The sequence below is a fragment of the Eurosta solidaginis genome, chromosome 1, assembly GCF_040869045.1.
Source record: "Eurosta solidaginis isolate ZX-2024a chromosome 1, ASM4086904v1, whole genome shotgun sequence".
NCBI lineage: Eukaryota > Metazoa > Arthropoda > Insecta > Diptera > Tephritidae > Eurosta > Eurosta solidaginis.
The window spans coordinates 107,741,432-107,768,902 of record NC_090319.1 but is presented as its reverse complement, the minus strand read 5'-3'; the positions used below and the strand labels follow the sequence as shown (position 1 = coordinate 107,768,902).

General features: G+C 36.9%; 2 long non-coding RNA genes across 5 annotated transcripts; one reads left to right on the top strand and one right to left on the bottom strand.

Moving 5' to 3' along the window:
- Positions 1 to 474: 474 nt before the first annotated feature.
- Positions 475 to 25,433, top strand: LOC137236696 (uncharacterized). The gene is made up of 8 exons (XR_010948575.1): positions 475 to 1,163; positions 1,236 to 1,466; positions 3,918 to 4,140; positions 8,490 to 8,713; positions 17,255 to 17,733; positions 17,785 to 19,591; positions 22,157 to 22,268; positions 22,428 to 25,433. It is a non-coding gene; the product is annotated as an uncharacterized lncRNA (long non-coding RNA).
- On the bottom strand, positions 25,416 to 27,181 carry LOC137236695 (uncharacterized). 4 transcript variants are annotated; one of them, XR_010948572.1, is made up of 6 exons: positions 26,784 to 27,181; positions 26,498 to 26,724; positions 26,214 to 26,437; positions 26,081 to 26,157; positions 25,816 to 25,950; positions 25,416 to 25,762 (listed from the first exon to the last, which is right to left on the bottom strand). It is a non-coding gene; the product is annotated as an uncharacterized lncRNA (long non-coding RNA). The 4 variants fall into 4 exon arrangements; XR_010948571.1 differs by having other exon boundaries at positions 26,789 to 27,181; XR_010948574.1 differs by having other exon boundaries at positions 26,227 to 26,437; positions 26,789 to 27,181.
- Positions 27,182 to 27,471: the final 290 nt, after the last annotated feature.

The window sequence follows — 27,471 nt, the reverse complement described above, 5'->3', positions numbered from 1 at the left end:
GTTATATGGCGGTTATATAAATGGTAAAACCACAGTAAAAATGATTGTCAAATGACGGGAAAATGTAGAGTGAAATGACCGAAAATATGACCGCCATTTAACGCGCATTGTGACGTGTGTGAGCAGAACAGTGATATGCTCACATCCTATAAGTGTGAGCGGAATGCACAATCACATAAATAGGTACGAAATGGGAAAAAAGTGTAAAAAAGTTACCGACGCCTGAACAAACGTGACCAAAATTTAATATGGGGCGTGACCGAACAATGACGGTCAAATGACTAGTCAAATGACGTGGACCGTTTTTGCAAGGTGTGCAAAACTGAAAAATGTCTACTTACTGAAAACTAATTTGCACTGCCAGTTTTCACTGTAAATTATCATCCCTGCAAGACGGAGGTAACTAGTTCACCCACACATTCAAAGCTTTTTTCGCTCTCCACTAACCATCGACGTTTCTTGCTGTCATCGAAATGACAGCGTCATCTTAATAAGGCAATTTATTAATTATTCCGGGAAACATTTTAAAACGATGAAAAACTATAATTGTGGTAATTAAACTAAAAAACTAAAAAAGTGCGTGTGCTACGGGCTTTTAGGTGTGACGTGTGTTAGCTGTTTAGGCACTTCTTAATTAACCTGGCGCATTAACTAGAGGCAGCGAAGTCCTCTTGCCACCAATTGGAATTGGAAGATTCGATTTCCAAAACCAAAAAAGGTAACGTTTTCAAGACAGTGCACAACCTAAACAAAGGTGGTATCAAAAGACGCGTGTCGAGATCCGTTTTTAGAAACTGAAAGTTGTATAGAATCGACGGGATGGCCTAGAAGGTTTCAGGTGGTCATACCAAATCGCTCCCGGGGAGTGTCCTTATAGCTACAACCAAAGCAACATTATTTACTCTCTGCTTTTCATTCATACGTTTGTGTATTTTTCAATAATTTATATCATCTCTGCCGGGGGGCGATTCAGCTCAGGATATGCCAAAACAACAAGAAACCTACAATTAAATGCAGATTCACGTGTCATTTGCCAAGGATTTACCGGTAAACAAGATACTTTCCACAACCAACATGCTTTGGAATACGGTACAAAATTGGTTGGATGTATTTTCCCAAAAAAGGGTGGAACTACCCATCTTGGTTTGCCAGTATTTGCTTCGGTAATTTATATTGATTTGTATTGATTAAAAATTGAAATAGTAGATAATGTAATGTGAATTAAAATTGAATAGGTAGCAGAAGCAAAAAATGCAACTGATCCGCATGCAACTGTTGTTTATGTGCCGCCACCGGGAGCTGCTGCTGCTATCATAGCAGTATTACAAGCACGACATTTCTTTGATTGGTTGCATAATCGAAATTGTGCCCTAACATGATATGGTTCGCGTTAAGCACGATATGTTAAAGCAATATAAATCTCGTCTAGTCAGGCCCGATTGTCCAGGATCATCGCACCAGAAAGGGTAAGTAAATTGCCTACCATATTAATTATATAAACAACATGTATGAATTTGTTAGTGATAATTTGTCATGCCTTTGTTGATAATCAACTGAAGAAGGCAAATACCAAAGAGTTCGAAGTTCATGTAAATACCAATTGATTTCTTTAAATAGCGTTTGGAGAACAAAACCCATATGTATGTATGCATACAACTGCATAGAAAGGGAGGGATTAATTAATTATGATCAGTAGATTTATAGAATTTTTATTATTTTCCCTGCGTCGCCGTTGCCATTACATTGCGTTAAGAGAGGACATCAACACCTTACCCACAACCAGTTAAAATTTTAGTTAATTTTGCTCTTTTCATTACTGATTCAAAACGTGGGAAGTTATATATGTAGCATTCCATGGAGAATGGTAAATTTTAGCAGACTTTCGCATTGCGGTCATTATTAATATTCAATCCCTAGAAGGTTCAATGTAGTCATATCAATAGGTCCGGAGATGGTCGGGTTAGTACCTCAATGGTGCTTGTTACCGGAACGTAGATAGATATTTTATTGAGGATTGCACAGTGACTTGCACATCTCCTTCACAGCACCTCATCGTAGCCGACTTCTTTGATGAACCCTAGCAGAGTTCTTGGCTTGAGGGATTAAATGTGGGAATGCACTGGCCATGTTGAGCCCATAAACTTAGCCCTACGTTTTGAGATTGCTTCGTATTCTTGGAGGATATGGTCCGCCGTCTGCTGATCGATCACAAAATCGGCATGTGTTATTCGATAGTATGCCCACTTTCTGCATACGGCTGCTCAGTCTATAATGCCCTGTAAGAATAGCTCTTGGGATTCTTCGGTTATCTTTCGATAGGTCTATTATTGCCCTGTAGCGACTTGTGCTATAACTTCCTAACAGTAACTTAGATTGTCTCAAACCTGGCGTATTGCTCCAGTGTTCTAGAGTGGGCTAGAGTGACTCCGGTTTCCTTAGGGAGAGTGCGTTCCTACTCTGTTAGTTTTTTTCTTTGAGTACAGGATTCACCGGGCAATTCCTGGCATAGAGGTCCGACGCCTGTTTGTGGAGTTCACTCAGGACCTGCTTGTGTTTTTCAGCTTCATACGGCTGTGTTCTCAGGTGCCGTATTTTCTCATAATGTAATGAGGGCGTGAACAACAAGAAGCCATAAAAGATTTGTAAAAGTTACTAGGACGTCGGGTTTTGGGATCAAGCCCAGAGCAACCTGTCCGATGCAACCATCCCTTGCACGTGACACACTGACAAGAGTATGACCGTCCTAAAAGATTCTTTTCCGGCAAACGCAGCAAAACCATTTCTCATGACCGGGGTCAGGAGAAGGACACGGATTGGGTTCGATACCTTCCCGGAGGAGGAGAGTATGGCGCAGACCCGCTGCATGGATCTGCTGGGAGGATGATAATTTGTGGGAGTGACGCAACAAACCAAACACTAGAGTCCGCCTGCTCATTACCCTGTACTCCCCTGTGGCCTGGAACCCAGTGCAACAGTACTACGTTGTGCACCCAAGGACCAGTGCTGACTTTATTTCGAACGCCACAATTGCCTTTAGTGGGGCCTGACTGTCTGACTGAGTATGGCAATTGTTTCATTGGAGTATCAGCGCTGAAGGTTCAGCTTAGCGCACCAACATATGGCGAATACTTCCGCTTGAAAGCTGCTCGTATGTGCTTTAAGAGGTACTGATATTTTGGCTCTGGGTCCAGAGACTCTGGCTTCAATCCCCTCTGACGTCTTCAAACCAGGGCCGTAGAGAGAAAATCCGGGGGATTCAAGGGGTTGTGTAGCGCAATATATAGCTTCTCCAACCTAATTGTCAACCTCACCTTCGAGCGGCGAATCCCGTTTCACTAACAGACGAGGCTCTGGCGACCCCAAGCTCCTCATGGAACTTGGGGGTGGGGAGGGAGGGATGGCCTGAAGGTTTAATGTGGCCATATAAATCGTTCCCGAGATGGTCGGGCCAGCACCTTAATGGTGCTGTGTTACCGGAGCGTATCGGATCTGTATCCGACAAAGGACCATCACATCGATAACACTCCCCAAAGCCTTCGGGGAGTAACCTAATCGCTACAACAACAACAACAACAGAGAAAATCCGGGCCCGGGACTAAAAAAATTTAGGGGCCCCTATAAAAAATCCACTAATACATTTGATTAACGGGAATTAATGACGTTTCATTTATAAATCATTATTGATGGATTACATCAAAAAAAATTTTTGCCACAACTAAATGATTTTTGGCTAAAAGCTGACAATAAAATTAACACAGAATATTTACTATTTGTTTTATTTTATTGTAACGTAGAAATAAAATTCTCCTTTAACAGCCACATATTATTTCAAATAATCTTTTCTAGTTATTTGGTAACATTTTCATACATTTCTGATAAATTTAATGATGATTATAAATTTTAATTATTCAATATAGAATGTTCGGATATCAAAGAGTGGCTTTACTTGCTTTTTTCGCCGCAAAATTTTTTATAATAATATCAAAATTTAACTGTCTTGCCAAAACGGATTCAACACAAAGCGTGGCAAGTCCTAAAACTCGCTCTTTAGATGAACACGATCTATGAAAGTCTTTCATTCTTGAAAGGACGCTGAAGGAACGTTCTGCACTAGATACAGTGACAGGTAAAGTGCAAAAGGTACGTAAACCAATACAAAAGTTGGGGGAAAATTGTATACATATTTTGAAAATAGACGGCATTTAGCAATTCCAATGGTGACAGACCTTTATCAAAATTTGCTTCGTAAATGTGTTTCAAGTGAACTATTTCACATTCTAAGCTTTGAGAAATATCCGACTTGTATTTTTCGACAAATTTTGCTGCGCTCGCCCGAACCGTAGTTTCATCCATGTCTTAAATTGCCACAAAAAGGAAAACTTTTCGTTCAAATTTCTCATAGCTGCAAATCTTTCAGTAATGCCAGTGATTACCGAATCAACGATCACCAAGAATGTATTGTTTTTGAAACCAGACTCTGAATCATCCGTAATCATCTCATTTAAATTATCTTCAGAACGCCTTTTGGGTTTTCTCTTTCGAATGTCCGGAAACTTTGGAGAGATGTTCAATTGAATAGCAACTGTTTTGCATTCGTTTAAAATTGTTTCCCATTGGTTCCTGATCAACTTCAAATCAGCTAATAAGGCATCTAGATGTCGGACCTCAACATCTATGGTTGTTGTTGTTGTTGTTGCGATTAGGTTACTTCCCGAAGGCTTTGGGGAGTGTTATCGATGTGATGGTCCTTTGTCGGATACAGATCCGATACGCTCCATCCCTCCCTCCCCACCCCCAAGTTCCATGAGGAGCTTGGGGTCGCCAGAGCCTCGTCTGTTAGTGAAACGGGATTCGCCGCTCGAAGGTGAGGTTGACAATTGGGTTGGAGAAGCTATATATTGCGCTACACAACCCCTTGAATCCCAACATCTGTGGTAGCGTCTCTCGCTTGGAGGACCACACTTCTTTCATTAATGGTAGGGTTTTGAACCAAATTGAGGACAACAAGATACATTCGAACTTGTTGATGTACTTGAGAATGCCGGTAACATCGCCGTATGCTTGCGCAGTCAAATTTGGCTTTTGGCTGAAAGACTATGAAGAGAGCTAGGTACATTATTTTTGAGGATGTCACATCGTTGTGGAGTGCTGCCGAAGAAAATAATTGCAGCCCTACAACATTCTGCAGCATCAACACCACATAAATTGATAGCGTTTTCTTTTCTGAAATAAATTGTTGCCTAAGTTAATGGTAATACTCTACCCCATCGGGTTAGGGGGTCAGAATATACCCGCGGTAGGTATGCCTGTCGTATGCGTAAGAGGGGACTAAAATATCACATTCCAGGGGCTGTGTAGCGCAACTCTGCAGGTTGCCAGCGCAATATATAGCTTCCCCAAACCTAATTGTCAACCTCACCTATCCGCGGCGAATCCTGTTTCACTAACAGACGAGGCTCCGGCGACCCCAAGCTCCTCATGGAACTTGGGATGGGGAGGGAGGGGATGGCCCGAAGGTTTAATGTGGTCACATAAATCGTTCCCGAGATGGTCGGGCTAGCACCTTAATGGTGCTGTGGTACCGGAGCGTACCGGATCTGTATCCGGCAAAGGACCATCACAGCGATAATACTCCTCAAAGCCTTCGGGGATCAACCTTATCGCTACAACAACAACAACAACAATAGAGTTACTCCTACCCCAGAAAATGGTCAACATTTATAGTGCCTACAAAGAACATTTCAACTCACCAAATTCACTCATATTAGCAGAGTATATGTGGAATTTAAGAGCGAATTGAGAGTTTCACAAAGTTGCACTGCCACACCGCCATTTTATACAGGGTAAAAGTGTAACGCTTTTGCGTTGCGAGCAGGCAAGAATTTTCACAAAAGAACGAAATACCCCGTAAAGGCGTTGCCTGTTTTTTAGAATAGATCAACAACGCTTGCGTAACACTTTATCCAGAAAAGAAAACGCTATCATAGCTGCGGGTTGCACAAGGCGAGTAATCAGCATTCGAGTTTTTGTCGAGAATGTGACATAGTGCTCCATTGTAAGCTCCTTTCATATTGGCGCCGTTATCGTACCCTTGTGCACGACAATCTTCAATCATGTATGGCAAATTAGATCAGCGTTTTTCTGAGCAGTTTTTTGGTTACAATTCACGAAAGCCACAATCTGTTCTGGAATTGTAAATTTGTTGCTTTCGAATTGAAATGGAGTGAGCGCAAAATGAACGTAGTCAACGTGACTAGCATCAAGCATAGCATCAACGATAATAGCAAAATACTTAGCTTTCTTGCCTTGATCTAATATAGTTTCCCTCACATGCTTTGCACAAATTACTATAAACTCGTTCTGAATGTCTGGGGAAAGATAGTGAACTTGTAAACGTTTGTGCTGCTATTGTGAAATCCTAACTTTCTCCAAATGATCTCTAAGTATCGGATCATAATGGCTTATGAGATCTTAGATGCCCAAAAAATGTCCATCCTTTCGCTTTTTGAAACAAAAAATAGTGTCCAAAATTCAAATTTCTTTCCACTTTTGCGTTTCAGTGATTAGCTGTTCATTGGTAAGTGTATCAATTGTAGCCTCCTTTCGAATTAGGTTTTGTAAAGATCGCCATTGAATATAACATTTAATGTGATCTTCAGTATTTTCGTGTGATGGCAGTTTAGCGTATAGCTTCTTCCATACCTGGAATTTCGAATATTCGCCAGGACAACAAATTCTAGGTCGATTTAAAGTATTGGTGCTTAACAGACGACATGGTAGGCAATAAAAAGCATTGCTACTGGCACTCCACACCAACCAGTGACGCTCCACTTTCTCTCCATTTGGCAAGATTCTGTTTAACAACGAGGTAGGAAATACCTCGTCATGACAATCACGTGGAAAAATAACAGGGCACTTTAGATGACCTCGACGAATTATTTCGTTGACTTCTTCAGATCGCAAAACCGCATTATTCACGGTACCGATATCGAAGTCGTTTAAATAATCTAGACTTTGATACAGAGTTGGTGGTATTGTTGGAAGGCTTTTTGAAGATGAACCTTCATCAGTGTTACCACGAAAACTTTACGATTTCGGATTCATGTAAACATATATTTTTGTTTGATGTTTTTATTGTCTCCTCACTGTTCGAGGGACCAGGTAAAAAATCATTATCAATATTCGTTGCTTTTGAAATTCGGCTTAAAATTTCCACATGGAACAACTAAAGACTCTCCTGAATTAAAAAAAATGTCTTAGTACCTCTAAATCGCTGCCCCCCGTGCTTGCCAGGCTAAGGCTCCAGCTATTAGGAGTGATAAAGCTGTCAGATCTAGAAGCAGCAAGTGGCTTAAGTCATAGGAAGCTTCTAGTATTTGTCAAGAGGACGGAGTTTTTTTATAACATAGGTCCTGGTTCTTGATAGGGTTTTCAGCTTGGTCGTTAAAACAAACTTCTGGTAACACTACGGACTCATTCAGTCTATGTGACATCCTCATGAACCGACCACTTCAACCTAACCTATATTTTGCGTTTTGGTTTTTACTTTAGAATCTACCGGTTAAGTAAGCGATGTCAGCTAACTAAGCGCCTTCAAATGTAGATCCATAAGGATAATGAGGTCGCCAGAGCCTCGGCTGTTAAAGAAACAGGATTCGCCACGTGTAGGTGACGTTGACAATTAGGATGGAGAGGCTCTATATTGCGCTGGCAACCCATTGAAAGGATTGCGCTACAAAACCCCTTGAATCAATTTGGTATTTTAGTCGCCTCTTACGACAGGCATAGCTAACACTGGTATACTCTAAGCCCACTAACCCGCTGGAGCCATGAGAAGCGTGAGTGCACTTTGGGTGTCGCAAGGCAAGTTCCGTCGTGCCTGGTGTTGTTGGGTGAGCGGCCAGGCAAGGCAGCAGGGTACACATACACCATTCAGGAGGATACCCTTGCTGAGCCCAGAAAATCTAGGAAAATTAGATGTACTGCTCAGATCCAGCAAACGAGTATGTTCTGTACTGGCATATGATAAACTTGCAGACAACCAAACGTTTGCTTTCCTGTCCAAAAGGGAATTGGTGCTCGGCACTGCTGCTAAAGAAGAATAGACGTAGTCATATCAATTCGTTCCCGGGTTACTCGGGGAAAGCAGTTTTAGCAGTACTTTGCCCGTTTCAATTTGCACATCCATTCAAAGAACTTCGCATAATGGATTAAACAGTCATCTGCATTTATTCGTTTTTGTTTTTGTAGCACGCCTAATTTACTATCTATTACCCCAAAATCTATCAATTATCCCTTGTTATAATCTTCGGGTACCCCCGCTACCGGAAGATGCCTTGGCATGGTGGAGGTTCACTTGAATTTACTTTACAGGTCCTGATTTTGGTTATCTGAAATCCCCTTGAGTATCTTGTATTTATTAAGCACTTCCGGTTATATTAAAAACTTATTATCTATCCTTACTGATATTCGTTTCTTTTTCATTCTAGGTAATTCGATTTGACGATGTGGGCATAGCAATATTCCAGCTGTGGCTGTAAGAAGAACGTACATTTGTTCAAACCACAAGAAAACTGCGACAACTGTCCCTCGGCCTTTTTAGTATCCCATATAAGGCCCTACCACGCATATTATGGGAAAGGGTCAAGTTCCAAGGTTCAACATCACCTGCAAATCGACTTTGATAGCACGAAATGGGGCTGCATATATTCCGGTATTATATCTACAACACTCATACATATCTATGCAAACTGATACTAACAACACCACCGGCGCAGGAAAAATTGAGCACCATCAGTGTGAGCTTCGAAACTCAAAATGGGTTCAGAAAGGGCACGACTACGAATGAGTTTATGTCTTTACATATGTAGTTTGTACATATAAATATGCACATATGTAAGGTTTACTAGAAAATTAAGGAAATTATTTGTGGTAATAGTCTATTTGAGGGGTCGACCGCTAATACGCTACCAAAAATATCGAGAGAGGTGTCAAACGACGCGTCTTGACATCAGTATTAATAATCCGAAGGCGGAAAATAAAAATTTTAACGCGTTCAAAAGATATTAACGAAAAACCGAAAAAAGACCCGCGGGTACATCCGAAAGCGGGGTCGGATCCATATTATTTTGCGCAGAACACCTTTCTGCGTTGGCGGCCTTCGGCCGCGCTTATAAAAAATAACCCTGGGCTACGCCATGCCAAGTCCGGGTGTGTGGTATAATACGCGTCTTTTAACACCTCACTTGATATTTTTGGTAGCGTATTAGCAGTCGACCCCTCAACTAGACTATTACCTTATTTGTAAAAACCATTGTATACATAATTTATTCATAATTTTTTTTTTTTGGGGTTTGGTTGAATGGCACGGACGTTAGTCCATAACGCCAGGTTATATATCAGATTGTTTTTTCTTCAGCTTGTTGTTGTCTTCAGATTGTTCCTGTTTTCCGTTTGTTGTTTTCTTTGTAGAGGTTGGTTTAGTTATGGCAGGATGAATCTTTACAATGATTGCTTTGCCTTTGTAACGAAATTACAAAGATTGTATGTTGAACGATAGCTTTCATGTACTAAGTAGGGTTGCATTTTTTATATCTGTTTTATTGATTTGGTTTTTGTCTTAAAGCGAAAGCACATATGTTGACTTTTAAGTGCTTTGAATTTATACTGTATCGCGAATGAGATCCATAGTGTACAAGTACAAGTGTGTTGACTTATCTGTCAAGCATTCTGACAGGCACTCGCTGGATTCGGAATGACAGCGAATTCAAAATGGATACCATTACCGAATGCTCCGAATGATTGAAAAATTGAAAAAGTCGAGGCGATTGGTAGACAAAAATGTTGTCGTTGAGACCAAAAATGCGACTCTAGACCTGAGATTTCCATCAGGTGAGCGAGGCTGTTTGTAGTTTTGACGTTTATCGCTTAGTGAACACACTTGGTATAGGTACACTATGATGAGATCAGTGGATACGTATGAATGCCCATTTTGGCATGTTCGTTTAAATGAAAGTTTTGTATGTACATATACATATAATTATCGATATTGGTATCTTGAAGTTTTATATTACAATAATATAATTAAAAATGAGAAAAGTATACAAAAGTGTATATTGCTCTTGTAATTTTTGATCACAGATTTTAGAATTTAACTTGTGCCTTTTTTAAAAATGAGGCAAGTTGAGTAATTTTGGTTGTGTTGTTACCACTAAAAATATCTTCAAAACTGAAGTTGTTGTTAAATAAATTGAATTCAGATCTTATATCATTTAGGTTTCTGCATAGGAAGGTTTGGTGATAGTAGCTGTCTGTTTGACCACAGCTACACCGTGTCGAGTTGATTGCCTTTATTTTTTGTAAGTATTGCTTGTCATAGGTATGACCGGTGAGGATTCTATTTATTGTTTTAATTTCTGTAGTAGGTATATCTATGTTTTTGAACCAAGTTTTGTTTTTTCTAATGGGGTATGTTGTTGCGAATAAGTTGGGTTTATCACTCGCATAATTTAAAAATTCTTCATACCAGTCATCATGAATATTAGTTTTTATTAGCTTGAGAGCTTCGTCAATTGTAAGTTTAAAATTTTTATTCGGACTATTAATCGTTGCTTTTTTGGCTATTTCATCAGCTTTTTCGTTGCCTGGGATACCTTTATGGCTAGGTATCCAGACAATGTGGATCTGTCTAAAACTATAATTCAAGATGTCTTGATGAATATTATATACAATGCTATTGGTTGCTTTTGGGTTTAGGAGTGCTTGGCACGAACCCAAACTGTCCGTAAATATCACCAGTTTATCACATTTGTTATTTGTGGCTATGTTGATGGCTTCTTGTATAGCCATCAATTCGCCAAAAATAGATGAGGATTTAAAATTAAAATTAAAGCTATGTTCTAGATTCGAGGAATAGTTATATATGCCACATCCAGTCGTGTTGTGTGAAAGAGATGTATCGGTGAACATTATGTGAAAAAGATTGGCTTTGTAGTCGTTTAGAATGCTTGAGAAATTGGCCTGAACACTTTCACTTGTCATATTTGCTTTCTTTCCAGAAAACAATTTATCTAGTACCACCAGGTCAGAAATAGGACACAGTACATGGGGATTCACCACGTCAAAGCTGTCAAGAATCGCAGAGAAATGATTGTAGGTTTTGGAGTAGCTAGAATTGAGACTAGCATTATTGCAAATGGAATCTTTGATAGGATCATCATATGCAAAAATTTTTACCAACTCTTTAGCTGTCAGCCACGTTGCACGTTCGGAGGCAGGAAGTTCATTTGCAATTGCATAAAGCAAGGGAATGGGTGTGGAAGGGGTGACTCCTAAACACCTTCTTAGAAATTTATTTTGCAAAGTAATTATTTTCTTGGTACTTGAATTAGGGCTATTGGATGCCGTGGTACCACAGTATTCTATTTTTGATCTAATTAACGTTTTATATATATTTAAAGCTTTTTGTGGATGTAGCCCTGATTTAATATTGGTGAGATATTTGAAAAAGTTAATGTTGTTGTCTGTTTTTTTAATTACAGAACCGTAATGATCTTTGATTGTGAGGGAACTGTTTATGATTCTTCCCAAAATTTTTAAGTTTTGAACTTGTGGGAGTGTTTGGTTGTGAACACTAATTTGAATATCTTTTATCGGGCCTCTATTTAGGTGCATAATTTTGTTTTACTTGAATTGAAGCTTAGGTTCAGTTCAGAGCACTTGTCTGCAAACCGGTTTAAGGTATATTGTAGATTTATCTTGGCGGCATCTATGGTTTCACCAGAAGCAACAAAGAAAAAATCGTCTGCGAATTGATATATTTGAGTGTTGGTATTAGTAGTATCATGAAGTTTGGATGTATAAATGTTAAACAGTATGGGAGATAGACAGCTACCTTGGGGAATTCCATTGTAAATATTAATGACCTCCTTGCCTATGTTAAGAGTTCTGAGGGCTAGGAAGTTTGTTATCCATTCAATGTATAGCTGATCAATTTGTAGTTCAGAAAGCATATCTTTAAGAGCGCTTATGTCGACGCAGTTGTATGCGTTGGATATGTCGGTGGAGCAGAGAATTACATGTTTTTTATCATTTTTTGATACACTGATATTGTGTAGGATGTAATTTAGACATACAGAGCATGATTTATTTTTCCTGTAAGCAAAGGAATTTTTGGGAAGGCAATTGTTGGTTTCTAGAAAGTTGTATAATCTGTTTTTTATACATGAATTAATAATTTTTAAGAGTACAGGTATTAAGGAAATCGGTCTGAAATTTTGATATTGACTGATATCAGCATCTTTTTTTGGAATCGGAACTACTTTAATTGCTCTCCAATGGTCAGGAATTTGATTTGATAAGAAAAGGTCATTTAGTATTGTTTTTAAATTGTTTAGTGTCTGCTCTGGTAACGCTTTGATCATATTGTATGAGATGCCGTCAATACCCGCAGCAGAGTCCTTTTTTTTTATTGGCCAAAACTAGTTGGATTTCTTCAAATGTGAAAGCTAAGTCAAGGTTTGGTTCCACTTCGGTGTTTATTGCAAGTCTTACAGAGTTACTTGGTACTTGGTCATTTAACATATTCAAGAAATCTTTATTGTAGTTATCACACCATGTTTGAGAGATATTTTGACTGAAGTCACCTCTAAGGGCCTTTACAAATTTCCACGCACCTTTGCCTTTACTCAGATCTAATTCTTCAATTGTATTATTGAAATTGTTTTTTTTGCCCTTTTCGCATCTTTTTTCCATTGTTTTTTGGTTGTGATTAAATTTTCAAAATTTTCGGGATTGGGGATGAGTTTGGCCTTCTTGAATGCCACAATAAGAAGTCTGTATGACTTGTTTATTTCCTCATTCCACCAAGATTTGGGGATTCTGTTATTCTTAACAACATATGTAGCATCTTTGATTTCATCTTTGATTTTTTCTTCAAAAACACCTAGAGACGAGTCGCATTCGAGTTCACTTAGTGACTTGATGAGTTTTTTTTTGGAAATGAATTTAGTGATGTATGTGCTAATGTTGTTAGTTTCTATTGTAATAGGAAAGTGATGGCTTCCTCCAATTCTGGTTTGATCTACAGAAAATTTGTATATGAAATTGTTATTGACGAAACATTAGTCGAGTACTGATCCGTTGTTTGTACGGATGTCACTTTTAAATGTGTAGGTGCCATCATTTATATTGGTAAAGTTGGATTGTTGTATGAGATGATTTAAGTGCTTTCCCTTATTTGACTCACATGTGTCACCCCAAGCAGTGGATCTTGCATTAAAATCACCAATTAAAAAAACATTGTTGTATCGTTCTAAAAAAATTAAAATTCTGGAAATTTCACCAGTGAAGTTACTGGTATTTATATTTGGAGGGAAGTATACGCTGCAAATTATTATGTTTGGACTTAAGTTTTTTGTTTGTATAATTAAAACATCATATTCACTATTGAAATTAATTTTGCGGAATTTGATTTCTCTTTTGACAGCTATGGCTACGCCACCATAGCCATCATTCCTATGTTTTTTACATAAATTAAAATTGAGTATTTTTCTATGAGATGTGTTTCTGGATAAAAATACTTCGCTTAAGCAAGCGAAGTCAAAATTGTATTTGTTTAGGTAAAATTCTATTGTGTTTATATTAGCTTTTAATGATTGACAATTATATTGCATTATTTTCATGATTTTTGAAGGGATTTGATTGTTGAATACGGAGGGTATCTTTTTGAGCAATTATTGCTTCAAATTGGCCTTTGAGGCCTTGAATTTCTTCAAGAGCGTTGGAGTTGTTATGTTCTAGAGATATTTTTTGGGAGATTTTAATTAATTGATTTATGAACTTTTCAAATTGGGATACTAATCCTTTTTGGTATTCAGGAGAGTTGAATACAGGATTAATTGGATTTTTTTGTCTAACTATTTTGGGAGGAGATTCTCTGGGAGGTGGGGTTTTGTATCTTTCATTGCCCTTTTTGGCCACATGGCTATATTGTTTTTTGGTGAAATTTCTATTTATTTCAGTGTCTTTATCAACAATATTTGAATATTCATTTTCCAACGCAGGGAAGTCTGTTTCCTCAACTTCAAGAATTTCAAATCTGTTACCACCACGAGGGTAGTACAAATCCAGTGCCTCCTTTCTTGTTAGCTTCTTGACAGCCCTGACGCGGGCAATCTTTGCTTCTTTTTCCCACTGTGGGCATATATTCCTATCTCTGGCAGAGTGGCCCTGATTGTTGCATAGAATGCAGGTGTTAGATACACATTTTGGATTTTGACATTCAGCTTTACCACATGTTAAGCAACGTGTCTTCGTTTTACACGACATCTTTGTGTGACCAATTCTGCCACAATTTTCACATTGTCTGAGGGGAGGGATGAAAAACTCAACATTTAGCTTTGTGTAGTTGTATATAATGTGGGTAGGAATGTTATTTCCTGAAAACCCAATTTTTAAAGTCATAGTCGCAATATACTTGTCAGTGTTGGGGTCTTTTCGTGTAAAGCGTTTAACCGACACTATAGGTATAGTCGTGATTGCTTCTTTGGCAACATCATCATCTGAGAAGCAGAGTGGGACTCCTTTTACAATTCCGTATATTTCCAAGGCAGTTCTTGGAATGAATGGTTTCAAGTCTCTTTGGATGACACGTTGGTCTATAACAAAGTTATTAGCATTATATGTACTTTTGAAGATAATTTTATATAACGTTCTTCCAATGGCTTGGATGTGGTCAATGTCTTTTATACGCAAGTCTCTTATTTGACTGAATAGTGTGAGACCATTTGTCATTTTTTCATTTTTCAATGTGGCATGTGACGAAGAGTCTACTAGCATAAAAATTTCACCTTGGAAATTTTGAGGGTATTGTATTAATGGTCTGTCCTCATATTTTTGTCTTGCACTGTTTTGTGCATTAGCTATATTTGTGGTTGTAACTGTACTTATGTTTGGGTTCGTGCCCTTAGCTGTGTCTGTTTCATTTCCTTCCATTTCTACACTACCACTAGCATTGCCTAATGTCACACTACTATTGTTGCTTTCTTCTTTCCCGCCATTTTTGGCGTTTTTGGCGCCTTTTTTGCTTTCATCATCCCCAAACTTCAATTCTATATCCATGGCTTGAGCCATGTTGAAATTAACATTAGAATTTTCATTTGCTTTGATGGATGCAACACTCGATTTTTCATTGATATTGGACATTGCCTTGCACATGGAATCCTCACCTTTATATTTCACCAAACCCTCACTACTAAGCTCAAAGAAACCAGTTACATTTTCATTTTTTTCTATTTTAGGTTTTTTGTTAGCTCCGGTTGCACTAGGTGCATCCTTTGCATCCGTGGACGTCACCGACCGTCGGGTCGGCGACGCCATAGTGTCTGTAAGATTTCTAGGTGCCTTGTAAGACACCTTTGCCTTTTTTTCTTTGGGCACTGTAATAAATTGCTTCTTTCTTTTTTTTGTTATTAATTTATCCAAAAGTATACTATATATTTTTTGTCACACAACCAAAATACTCACCAATTTAATATATGTATCGTACACAATAAATTCAACGTGAGAACAGTTCTAAATATATTTGTCACACACAAAACTTGTCAGTCACTAACACGCAACACTTAAAGAAAAACGCGGGACGATCCACTTTACTCCACGATTAAAGTCCGAATGATTTATTCATAATTAAATATTATTTAAACAAAAGGGACGCGTTTCATTCATATAAAAAGCGAATTGACAGAAGGTAACCGGTACGGGTAACCGATAGGCCAGTTACCTGTGTTGTTGTTGCATATGTTTTGGTTAGCGATAACGAAAACATACCTAATGAAGTAACTTAAAAATGTAAATAACATCGAGCGAGAAGGAATGTCGAAAACACAATAGGTAAGAGCGAGAAAGCGAGTCACACGTACACTATTTTGAGAGAGCGCATGCGTTACCTTTTTCACGACAGCAATGTAAAAGTCATTAAGACGATAATTGGTGACCAAGTTATTGGTAACGATTAAGTAATCGATTAGGTAACGGGTACCTGTCTTGTAGGGATGCGATTCTGTAAGGCGAAGTGAACACTGTTTTGCTGAATGCGAGTTGACAGATGGAATGCAAAATAAACGTAAACATTGAAAACGAAAAATATTGTAGAAAAGTATAATATTTTAGATAAATAGTGAAAAAATGCAGAATTCATTTGTGGAAAGAAATATAGCACTGTGGCGACGATTGCAGAGAAGAAGAAGGTAATAAAGAGAAGGAAATGCAATGGTGCATGCGTTTTTTGTTTTAATTTCTTTGGTGGTTTCAACAAAGAATATATTTTCGTTAAAATATGTTTATTTAAAATAATAAATGTGCTGTGCTGTGGTTTACTACGTCTGGCGCAGCCGAAAGTATTTGAAGGAAACAATGCTAACCGATCCGAATACGTTTGCGCAATCCACGGCAAGTCCGAAAAAACTTTTGGTAGTAGTGCAGTTTACGGTACGCACCCTAAAGTTGGGCCAAGATTTTCGAGTGAGGTATCAAAAGACGTGTCTTAATCTCGAGAACAATAATCCGAAGGCGGAAAAAAAAAATGTATCTCTGTCCGGAGTTTGCAGTTGAAGTTGGCGATTTTAATGTGGTTGTTGTTGTGTTTGTACCCACAAAAAAATTGTGCATCACCGTGGCGGTAGCCACGGTTATACCACACACCCGGACTTGGCATAGCGTAGCCCAGGGTTATATTTTATAAGCGCGGCCGAAGGCCGCCAACGCAGAATTTCGTAGGGACCCGCGGGTCTTTTTTCGGTTTTTCGTTAATATCTTTTGAACGGGTAAAAAAGTTAACTTCCGCTTTCGAATTCTTGATCTAGACGTGAATGCGCGTCTTTTGATACCTCACTCGAAAATTTTGGCCCAAATTTCGGTGGGTAGCGTAAACTGCACTATTACCAAACTTTTGTAGTCGCTTGCTGTTTGCGTCCAAGGAGATCCGCTGGCGCTCGCACCAAACTAAACTGAACCTCCAGCGCAACCGCCGCTTACCACTACTACAACTTCCGTTGCATTTGATAGAACAATGCTACAACAACAAAAAAGCGCACGCAATGTGCATGCCCAAATAGCGAATGCGTTTATTAGACATTAAAAGGGGTTTTGTGTAACATGTTTGCGGGCGCACTTCCGAATTTGGCACAGCTTTACACATTTGAGTACGTTATGTTCCTAGCATTCCAACTTAAGTTCTTTATTTCTCTTTACACAGGAATGCAATGATGGTTAATCGGAGAATGTTACGCGATACTCAAGATCCTTTCGAAGTGAGTGACCGGCAGTTTCAGGATCTTTATCGATTTCCAAAGACAGTTTTCACAGATTTGTTTGATAAACTGAAGCCTCATTTTGGACAATCAAAACGAAACACAGCGATTCCGTCGCAATTAAAACTACTTGCAGCTTTACGGTTCTTCGCATCAGGAAGTTATCAACGATGTATTGGGCAAGACTTCCTCGCATGTTCTTCTCAAAGTTCTGTAAGTCGCTGTGTAGGTGAGGTAACGAAAATTTTGAATCATGTCGAAAAAGATTATGTGAACTTCCCTACTGGCTCTAAAGAAAGCGTAGTTAAGAGTCAGTTCTACGAAATCTGTGGTTTCCCCGGAATTTTGGGACTGATGGATGGTACTCATATCAAGATTGTTGCTCCAGAAGCCGACATCCAAAGCGCTTATTATTGTCGCAAAGGTATTTTGTATCATGTATATTGGTCAATATTTAAAATTCCAACATTTTTAGGCGGATACTCTATAAACTTGTTATTAATCTGTGACGCAACGTACATAATAAGATACGCGAATGCCAAGTTTCCGGGGACGTCTTATGATTCTTACGTATGGCGCTGTTCTCAAATGCAAAGCTACTTGAAAGAAAAGTATTTAAGGGGAGAGAGGAATTTTTGGCTATTGGGCGACAGCGGGTACCCTCTGCAGCCTTGGTTAATGACACCCTTCTCTGAGACCTCGAATGAGGCAGAAGAGCGTTATAACATAGCACATAAAAAAAACCCGATGTCTTATTGAACGTTGTATAGGAGTGTTTAAAGCGCGTTTTCGTTGCCTTTCCTACCAAAGGTGCTTATACTATACGCCAGAAAAGGCTGGGAAAATAATTAACGCTTGTATTGTTTTGCATAATATTTTAATGACAGCGAATGTTCCTGTAATTGAAGCCATAACTCAAGAGAATGAAATATTTGAAGCGGAATCTTCAACAAGTCAGTCTGCAATACAAAGCCAAGCCAGATCAACTCGACTGCAGATTGTGAATACATATTTTAGGCGTTGATATAATTGAAATCTGTTAGTGGATCTTGTTTTTATCACTTCTAATTACCCTGTACAAGTATTTTAGAGTATTTGTCTGCGGTTTTTCTCTGGATTAGAGACCTAGACCCATACAGTTAACATCAAAATCATCATGCATCCTATGGTCGTTTTAAATTTGGAACAATTTGCCTATTTTGCTAAAGACTGCCTTTTGAACAGCACGAATAAAATAAATGATATTTTAGAGATCGGCAAAAGGTTACAATGTTTAATGAAATTTTTTTGAGGACAATTTCCATAAGATTGCTCAAATAATCTTCTAAAACATCTTAACATAGTATCCACCTCTTAAATGGCTATTCTAAAAAAACCCAACAAAATAAGGCAAATTGAAAAAGACCAAACCAAATTTGGCCAAAGAATACAAAACGATTTTAGTAAACAGTAACAAATACAAAAATAACAGTGGGCCTATTTAAAGATTTCGTTAGTTAAAAAATCTTTTTATTTGTTTTCGATAATTTATGACAAAACTATGAATTTTGAAATTTAAACCATGCAAACCAATCTCAAACTCGCTCTCGAAAACTCAAACTATAATTTCGAACTTTTGTTAAAATTGTTCTGAAGCAATCCTAGGCTAATTCGGAAAAATCTCAATAAAACTTCGAAATTGACGTAAAATTTTCTGGAAATTTCGAATTTTCTCGTAAAAGTTTTGACAAAAATTATCGAAAATAAAATAGGTAGTTTAATTGAAGAAATTTTATAACAAATTTCGACTGCTATTTTCGTGTTGACTGCTGTAAGTGTTTGAGTCTTTCACGCTGAGGTTGAATTATCGAACCATATATGGATATATACACATATATATATTTATATCTTTAATACAACCCTACCTTAATACGTTATTTTATGTGTATACAAAGATATTGTAGAAAGTTCATATCTTATCAGTTTTCTTAAGCAGAGAATATTTCAGACATTCTATTAAAAAGGTCGTATCTGAGCGAAATAGTCAATAAAATACTGTTAAAGCGTGGTACGCAGATCACAAGAAAGTAAAAATTCCATATAAAAAACGCTCAAGAAATGCTCAAGAAAATTACTTGTGGTAAATTTTCTTGAAGTAGTACGCAGTTTACAAGAAATTTAGTACGATACTTTACTACTATTTTTCCATTAAATTTACATACGGCCACACCGGTTTCCGCAAGAAATATGTCAAGTGCCATATATTTATTGAAGAAAAAAAGGTAAACAACTGGAAAAATTAGGTAAGCAATTGGTTTTTTAATTTTTCTGCAATAACTAATTATTATTTTATTTAATAATTTGGGAAAAATTTAAACAACGTGACATCAGGACGGACAAGGCGACAGCTGTTTCGATTATACCTTGTAAATCTCTTCAAAGCCTTTTCTCCCGGGAGTGGGAGTCGAACTCGCACTCCTACGATAGTTGAAATGGTTGTAAACGCATTCAGCTACGTCATGCCTGTTGTAAAGTTCTTCCCAATTGCCTTCTTGTTTGCATATTTTAATCTTTTACATATTGCATACTTCGTATGCAATTATGTGTTAAAGCTATGCTTGGTACGGCGGTTTTCAAAGAAACTTTGGTTTTTGTTGCTGTTTTCGTTCTAACAGACAAAATTGGTTAATTCGTTGTAGTTCTATAAATAGAACGAAAACAGCAACAAAAACCAAAGTTTCTTTGAAAACCGCCGTACCAAGCATAGCTTTAACACATAATTGCATACGAAGTATGCAATGTGTAAAAGATTAAAATTGGGAAGAACTTTACAACAGGCATGACGTAGCTGAATGCGTTTACAACCATTTCAACTATCGTAGGAGTGCGAGTCCGACTCCCACTCCCGGGAGAAAAGGCTTTGAAGAGATTTACAAGGTATAATCGAAACAGCTGTCGCCTTGTCCGTCCTGATGTCACGTTGTTTAAATTTTTCCCAAATTATTAAATAAATTATAAAATTAAAAAAAATTGCTTCAAATAAATGTTTTCATACATTTAGAAAAGCAATATGGGCAATCCCCGATTATTAAAATCATACAAACAGACAAAATTGGTTAATTCGTTGTAGTTCTATAAATAGAACGAAAACAGCAACAAAAACCAAAGTTTCTTTGAAAACCGCCGTACCAAGCATAGCTTTAACACATAATTGCATACGAAGTATGCAATGTGTAAAAGATTAAAATATGCAAACAAGAAGGCAATTGGGAAGAACTTTACAACAGGCATGACGTAGCTGAATGCGTTTACAACCATTTCAACTATCGTAGGAGTGCGAGTTCGACTCCCACTCCCGGGAGAAAAGGCTTTGAAGAGATTTACAAGGTATAATCGAAACAGCTGTCGCCTTGTCCGTCCTGATGTCACGTTGTTTAAAATTTTTCCCAAATTATTAAATAAATTATAAAATTAAAAAAAAATTGCTTCAAATAAATGTTTTCATACATTTAGAAAAGCAATATGGGCAATCCCCGATTATTAAAATCATACAAACAGACAAAATTGGTTAATTCGTTGTAGTTCTATAAATAGAACGAAAACAGCAACAAAAACCAAAGTTTCTTTGAAAACCGCCGTATCAAGCATAGCTTTAACACATAATTGCATACGAAGTATGCAATGTGTAAAAGATTAAAATATGCAAACAAGAAGGCAATTGGGAAGAACTTTACAACAGGCATGACGTAGCTGAATGCGTTTACAACCATTTCAACTATCGTAGGAGTGCGAGTTCGACTCCCACTCCCGGGAGAAAAGGCTTTGAAGAGATTTACAAGGTATAATCGAAACAGCTGTCGCCTTGTCCGTCCTGATATCACGTTGTTTAAATTTTTCCCAAATTATTAAATAAATTATAAAATTAAAAAAAATTGCTTCAAATAAATGTTTTCATACATTTAGAAAAGCAATATGGGCAATCCCCGATTATTAAAATCATACAAACAGACAAAATTGGTTAATTCGTTGTAGTTCTATAAATAGAACGAAAACAGCAACAAAAACCAAAGTTTCTTTGAAAACCGCCGTACCAAGCATAGCTTTAACACATAATTGCATACGAAGTATGCAATGTGTAAAAGATTAAAATATGCAAACAAGAAGGCAATTGGGAAGAACTTTACAACAGGCATGACGTAGCTGAATGCGTTTACAACCATTTCAACTATCGTAGGAGTGCGAGTTCGACTCCCACTCCCGGGAGAAAAGGCTTTGAAGAGATTTACAAGGTATAATCGAAACAGCTGTCGCCTTGTCCGTCCTGATGTCACGTTGTTTAAATTTTTCCCAAATTATTAAATAAATTATAAAATTAAAAAAAATTGCTTCAAATAAATGTTTTCATACATTTAGAAAAGCAATATGGGCAATAGACAACGAAGTCAAACAAATTTTTTTTTAAATTCGTTATGTTGGCATCAGAAACAAAATCAAAAACTTAGAATTTTTTTAGTAATTTTTTGAGCGTTTTTTGTGTGGAAAAACATACTCAAACTCTAAAAATCAATTTTTTTTACTTTGATATCAACGAAATGAAACTTTTGAATATCGAATAAAAAACGAAATATTTTTATTTTTTTTTAAGAAAATAACCAACACTGTCTACAAAAAAAGTTCTGAAAATTCGGGGAAACTTCTGACAAACTTCTAACTTGGACATTATAAAACTGCATATTCGAAAATTTTTTTGAAATTCGGATAAAAAAATTCAAGTTTTGATAAAAAAATTTTTGAAGTTTGATCCATTGTCATAAATTCTGTGTGTATACTTCAAAAAATGTTAACTTTGTACATGTACTCCCTTGCAGGACATTTACATCTTCATCGAATTTCAGTGAGGAATCAAGCCAATCTCCCTTAGATCCCTCAGAGGACTTGAACAGCACGCAAATTAGTGACAACGATTCCCAATACGACTATGTGAGTATGGGTGCAGATGGTAATATCGACAGCAGTATTGCGAATTTGCACCAGCATCACATTCTGCGTTGATGTCTGGCAATATGCGCAACAGCATGGCGTTCTATAAATAATAAATAAATAAAATATATAAATAGACCTATCATTTTGTATTTACAGAATCCAAAGCGTTCGAAACCGTATACGTTATCTCAAAGTCCAGATGAGAAGTGGGGGCGCTTCAATAGAATTTAAAAAAAGCAAGAGGAGTTTTTGGAGGATCGTAAGAAATCCCCATACGCCCAGGCATTATCGACTTTTGACTGGCTCCTAAATAAGCTGCCACGTTCTGTCGGAGATGACATGTGTCTTCACATAAACAGTATCCTTCTACAGAAAATCGTGGAACACAAATCCAGCCAGACCACAGAATAAATTGGTCTGTACGTCAGTGCACCACCTGTGATCACATATCGTCCTCATGAAAAATTGTTATAAATTATATTTAAGTAAGCAGGCTAGACCGCGCCGTCGAAATTATGATTCCTTATGTTGGTACGAACAAAAAATTGGTCTACAACATACACTCATTGCCAAATTAATAGGTACATAATTGATCGGTCAACTACACCTTTCAGAATAGTTAATTGAATTTCAAAATTTGTCATTTGGATTAAGAATAGTTATCTGGATTTTAGAATATGTTAATTTGATTTCAGAATAGGTAATTGGAATTCAGAATGTGTGAATTGGATTTCAGAAATCGTTAAGTAGATTTCAGAAAATACCTTTCGAACCATTTTACATTTAAATGAATCTATGAAATGCCTTGAACTTACAAATTATTTTCCAACTTTGCGTAATAAATTGTTTGATATCTGAAATCCAATTGATGCCTTCCGAAATTGAATTGTCTATTTTTGAAATCCACTTCACACATTCTGAATTTCAATTGCCTATTCTGAAATCCAATTACCTATTCTGAAATTCAGTTGGAGTTTTCTGAATTCAAAATGGAAAAGATTTAGATTTGCGAATGATTCCTTCTAAGTTTTTAATTTTTTTTATAACAACATTAAATTTTTGGTTCGTACGAACATGAGGAACTATAATTTCGACGGCACGGTATAAATTGCCAAATCGCCTCAGCCTAATACAGGCCCTTATTGAAAGTATACATTTAATGAATTTAATAAGCTCTTAAAGCGTCCAAATATTGAAGTCTATTAGCAAACTCTTTTGTTCATATTACCCAATTTATTATTAGATAAAAAGAAATGTTATTTTATGTTTGTTATAAATTATACCCCTTATTCATAAAAAAAAATAAAATAGGTTTATTAAGCTCTTATAATTGGAAATTTGTATGGAAATGTCATTTTAAAAATCTTTATAAACCCTCATGATTTTTTATGTATAAATAAAAAAAAAAAAAATAAAAAAATAAAAAATTTAATCCCATTATTCATATAAAATATTGAAGGTTTATAAAGCATTTTAAAATGACATTTCCATACAAATTTCCAATTAAAAGAGCTTAATACACCTATTTTATTTTTTTATGGATAAGAGGGGAAGTTTATAGGCGCTTATTGAAAGCATGTGTTTATTATTATTTATTGTATTGTATTATTAATGAGCTCTCCAAGAGTAAATATTGAAGTCTGTTGGTGAAATTTATGATATATAGTGTGCGACATAAATAAATCACCGAAATTCGTTTCAGAACATCTATGTACATAGCTCAACAAAAGTCAAATTATAAGTTCTAGGATGTTAAGTCTCTTTTATTAAGGAAGAACATATACTCAATATAATATATAAATGTTTAGTATATCGACGGCTGAGTGGAAGATAACCCTGTTTCAAAACATTTAAAAAAAAATGCCCTTTCTCAGAAATTGTTTCAAGAACGCCTTAACTTAGAATTTTTTCCTAAAACGCCCTATTTTATAACTTAGTTCCAAAACGCCGTATCTTAGAATGAGTTTACAAAAGGTCATATTTGAACGAAAACTAAATACACTTGCAGCTGAGATAGGGAGTTTCTGAAACTCATTGTGAGATAGGACGTTCTTGAACCAAGTTTTGAAATAGGGCATTTTTGAAACAAGTTCTAATTTAAGGCGCTCGTGAAACAATTTCTGAGAAAGGGAATTTTCGAAAAATGTTTTGAAATACGGTGATGTTCCACTCAGCCGTCGATGTGGTCTTCACAAATAAAAGCAAAATATTGGGGCATATTGATAGTCAGAATAAAGTGGGTACTTAAAGTTAGTTGTAGCTTTTTGACAAAACTTCCAATGGGCTATCTGTCAAAAAAGTTGCAACTAAATTAGAGTATACGCTCCATTGAATTAAGAACTTGCATTTAAGATTTTACATATCGTCACTTGATTGCCAGAAGCGTGAGTGTGCTATTTTTTAAACTTTGATCTAATCAGGTCATTAGATGAACCATTAAATATTCTATATTGTATCAAAATCTCGATTAAAATGCATCACAGGAAGGCTGTATAATTTGCATAACAAAAAGGCACTCTAATTTGCAAAATATAGCTAAATCTATAATAGAAGCCACCTAAACAAAAGTTGCAAAAGTTACAGAGAGTTAATCAAACTTTGAAAAACGGACATCAAAGTTTGCACCTTTTTTGGCAGAGGGTCTAGCAAATTTTTGAGTACGCAGTTTTGTAGCCCAATCAATTTCAGAATAATGGTGTAAATGCTAGAACGACCAAAAAGTTTATCTGAATTTTCAGAATTTTTTTGTAGAGGCTGTTGAGAAATTTCTTCCATACAACGCATGAGAAAAATTTTCTTTTGTATGGAAGAAAATGTCGAACAGCCTCTACAAAAAAGTTCTGAAAATTCAGATAAACTTTTTAGTCGTTCTAGCATTTACATTATTATTTTGAAATTGATTGGGCTACAAAACTGCGCACTCAAAAATTTGCTAGACCCTCTGTCAAAAAAGGTGCAAACTTTGATGTCCGTTTTTCAAAGTTTGATTAACTCTGTAACTTTTGCAACTTTTGTTTAGGTGGCTTCTATTATAGATTTCGGAGCCACTGTTTGTATGTATATTTATTTTTAGTTTTTAATGTTTCTTTGTATATACATACATTGTCTGAAAGTGAAATTTATAGACTGAATAAAAGCCTTCAATTCCAATTCTATATTTAATTTTGCGATTTTATATTTTTTGTATGACTTTGGGTCCATTAAAGGAAAGTACAGCGTCCAAAACCATTTTAGAAAATAAATCTTTTTGTTGATGAAAAAGTTTGGAGGACATTGCTGTGGCAGCGCCTTTTTCCAATAAAGCACGTTGTTATTCCTTTGATTGGCGCCTCTACATGTACAGCCATGTCATATTTTGGTCATGCATAATTGTAATGCTTTACGTATAGCTTTAATGATGATATGTGCATGCACGCCTTCCTAAAATATGGCTTAACTTGTTTTAAGATTTCACCTGCTTAAAGTACTACTGAAGTGGTGCCATCGCTGACCTGATAAGAGAAACATTTTTATTCTACACATTCTAATATAACAAAAAACTTACCTCAGCATCTTGAGATTTGGCGATGTCGACTAGAGTTTTACGGCTGGATGCACAATATGCAATAGTTTCATACTGCTTGCCCCATCATTTGAAATTGTGGCCTTACCACTGGAATCAACAATAGGCTTGTCCATACTGCGTGGACCCAATGTAGTGCGTATAGCGTCCACAATTGATTGCGAGGCATTGATGTTGGATATGAGTTGAGGTTTACCTTGAGAGTTATCGGTACACAAACATTTTTTACACAAAAACTCATACGTACCCAATACAAGTTCAGGACATTCATATTTATCTACACGCTGTCCGGGTGGCCCAAATATTGGAAATATTCAGTTGGCACTGTTGAGAAAAAATATGGATCAATGAACACAAGCAAAATTTACAGATTTTTTTACCATCTGTTGTTACTTTACACACAAGACTTTGGAAACGACGACCAGCATCTACAAATTGTATATATGAGCCTTGCAAAGATTACATCTAATTGCACCCAAAATTTATAATGGGTGGCTCATATTCACCCTCAACCGTGCGTGCCATTGGTGAGACGGTAAGTGTAATGGACAAAGCTGTTGTTTTTAATAAATCAGCTGTTGCAGGTATGCAATACAAAGACGACCTGCAAAGAAGAAAGATCAATGTAATTGCCAAACAAAACATTAATTTCGATTATCGATACCTAACGTAACGTGGCGAGGAGTTACCCTAATTTTCTACCACATATTTTGTGGTCACCAATGGTGGTAATAAACCCTGTTCATTAGTAATAAAAGCACCACCAGCGCTATTTTGATTTTCAATGATAACGCTTATCGGATTTGGCATCTGATCGGGATCTAAACGACGTTGGGCTTGATCAGACTGTTGCGGCTGTTGATATTTACCAGTAACAGTTGCAGGTGGTTGCTAAAGAAAATAACACAAAAATAATCATCAGCAAATTTGTAAATTATTAGTTGTATTACCATACATTATAACCAGAACGTCCGGACGTGTCCGGGTATTGGGGGTTGACCCGGCTTGGGTGGTTGACTGAGCATTGGCGTCTGTCCAGGTTGTATTCGTGGCATCATTTGACCCATGTAACCACGTGGTGCACCTGGTTGTGGATTTTGACTGCATTAGACCAGGCTGTCGTGGCATTGGACCCAGTTCCGGTGGCATTTGCTGTTCATCTGTTTGCTGGTATGGAGATTTAACACTGCCGGCAATTGATGTTGGTGGTGTAGCTGACCAATTTGAGGACCACTCTAGAAAAATAACAACATTTATTAGACAGAAAATTATCAAAAATATATGTTTGCGAATACTTTCCCTAATAAGGAAGTGACATTCTTTATCATTGTAAATTTTACCAAGTAGCGCAACTAACAGCTGATCGGTGAAAATTCGCATATTCCCACGCACAGTTCTCGACTCAGTTTCAAAAAAAAAACTTTAGATTATTTAATTCAAATTTTAAAGTGAGATAATCCTTAAAAATTTATGTATACAGAATATATATGGCGTTTTTGTTGTTATTGAAACAATAGTTTTATTTATATTAAAGCTTTTATCATTTTTTTCTTTTAACTTTGAAAAATCTCCGAACACCATTCCTTCATTATATGACATTCGACTGCCTAGTCCACTGCCTTCCACTCTATTCGCAAC